This window comes from Pinus tabuliformis, chromosome 1_1 (assembly GCF_031772625.1).
Source record: "Pinus tabuliformis cultivar Carrire ecotype Pingquan chromosome 1_1, CPIR1, whole genome shotgun sequence".
Lineage (NCBI taxonomy): Eukaryota > Viridiplantae > Streptophyta > Pinopsida > Pinales > Pinaceae > Pinus > Pinus tabuliformis.
The window spans coordinates 844,875,850-844,878,374 of NC_142297.1; positions in this window are offsets into that span (position 1 = coordinate 844,875,850).

The following is a 2,525-nucleotide window of genomic DNA, read 5'->3' on the forward strand; positions in this document are numbered from 1 at the left end:
AAGTAAAGTGTCTAGGGTTAATCAAAGACTTGTGTGTTTCCTTAGTACAATATCCTAAGAGCATTCTCATGGATATAGTAGTTGCTGACATCCCACCTAAATATGGCATGCTATTTTCTAGATCATAGGGGGCTAAACTCCAAGGATCTTAACAAATTGACATGTCAAATGCCACAATCTCATTTTTCGGACAACCCAAAAAGTTGTACAGAGAAACCCTATTGAAATATGTAGTGAGTAGCCAGGATAGGCCTCAAAACTTCCCTATCTACTCCATGAATTCTGACATTGATTATTTTATTTTGTATAATGTTGAACAAACACAACAAACTTCTTCAAACAACATTGTTTTAGAACCAAAAGAAATTGCAGTTACAGCTAAAAATGAAATTGTCCAAACTCAAGAGCTCTCCGACAAACAATGAAATTTTTTCCCCCCCAGACAGTGAGAATTATGAACACGAGATATTATGGCACCTTGAATTTGATGTATCAATGAATAAGTTATGAGCAAGAGTAGGAGTGTGGATATACAATCTGGAGAATGATCACTCAGAAGGCCATGCTTACATACTAAATTTTAAATGCACTAACAACATGGCTGAGTATGTACCCCTCATTTTAGGTCCCAAAATAATTAGGAATTTAGGAGCTAAAAGAGTTTCTATTATGGGAGACTCTGAGTTAGTTATAAAACAAATTAATGTTGTATATATGACTAGAGATCTTAGGTTAAGTTTTTATAGAGGAACAATTCTAGAAATAATGAATACTTTCCTAGAAACTAAGCTTGCATTCATCCCAAGGAAACATAATATGCAGGCTCATAGTTTAGCAATGTTTGCCAGCACTTGTAAGTTACCTTTTCAACCTAACCATCAGTACATTGTTGAGGTCAGGCACAGACTTGCTATCCCAGATAACTTGAAAAGCTAGAAAGTATTTACTAATGACCAACAGATAAATAATTTTTTAACCTTAGAAGAAGAATTTGTAAATAGTAATATAGATACTGACATAACATTAGATCCTGATTTTAAAAATGAAATAGAAATTAATGAAATAGAAGATGAAAAGATATATAGATTTCATCCCACCAAATTTGCAAAATCAGATGTAGAAAACCTAAAGCAAGTTGAAATTGATGAGATAATTAACGAATATTCTAAAATCATTAATCTCAAAGACAACTTTTTTCCCAAAGGATTAACCCCTTTGGAAGACTTGTTTGATTCAAATGATGTCCCTAGAAAACCAAAGATGGAACCCTTAAAATCTGATATTGAGGAGTGTAATATAGGCACTAAGAAAAATCCAAAATTAATCAAACTCTCGAAGTCATTAGCTCCTTTCGAAAAGGTGAAATACCTTGAATTATTAAAGGAATTCCAAGATGTCTTTGCTTGGAGTTATGAGGACCTCAAGTCCTATGACACCAGCATCATACAACACACCATCCCCATAAAATAAAACCAGAAACCTTTCAGACAAAATCTTAGGAGGATTAATCCCATCCTATTTCCTTCTTTTGAAAATGAAATCCAAAGGATGTATGAGGCCAAGATAATAGCACTGATCATATTCTTTGATTGGGTTTCAAATTTAGTGCCAACAAGGAAGAAAACTGGTGAGATCAGACTTTGTGTTGATCTCAGAAATATTAATAAAGTTTCACTCAAAGACAATTACCCTCTCCCTAAAATGGATCATTTCTTACAAAGAGTAGTTGGGTCCACCAGAATCTCATTATTAGATGGGTTTTCTGGTTACAATCAAATTTTAGTTCACCCAGATGACCACGCCAAAACTGCGTTTACTACTCCTTGGGGTACCTTCATGAATGTGAAGATGCCTTTTGGATTGATGAATGCAGGGGCCACTTTCCAAAGAGCCATGGATATAGCTTTTGCCAAGGAAATTCATGACTTCCTAGTAATATATTTAGATGACATCACTGTATTCTCAAAATCTGATAATCAACACTTAGATCATCTAAGGCAAGTTTTCATCAAATGCAGGAAGTATGGAATCTCTTTAAATCCTAAGAAATATTTATTTGGGTTAGAAGAGGGAAAGTTATTAGGCCATATAATCTCAAAAGATGGTATCCGCATAGATCCTGCAAGAATAGAAGCCATCTTACATATACAACATCCTAGGAGCATTAGGGAATTACAAGCCTTTTTAGGGAAAATTAACTTTCTTAGGAGATTTATTTCTAACTCAGCGAAATTGATTAGATCATTTAACAATATGTTGAAAAAAGATTCCATCTTAAAATGGGCCGTTGAGGCTAAGAAATCCTTTGAAGACATTAAGCTAGCCTTAACTAAAACACCAGTTTTGATCAGTTCAAAATTTCACAGGGAATTCATTTTATTTTCCTTTGCTTCAAAACATAAAATTGTTGCAGTTTTATTGTAGAAAAATGATCAGGGTTATGAACAACCTATTTCCTTTTTTAGCAAAGCCCTGAGAGATGCCCCCTTAAAATACAACATAATGGAAAAGCAAGCCTTTGCTTT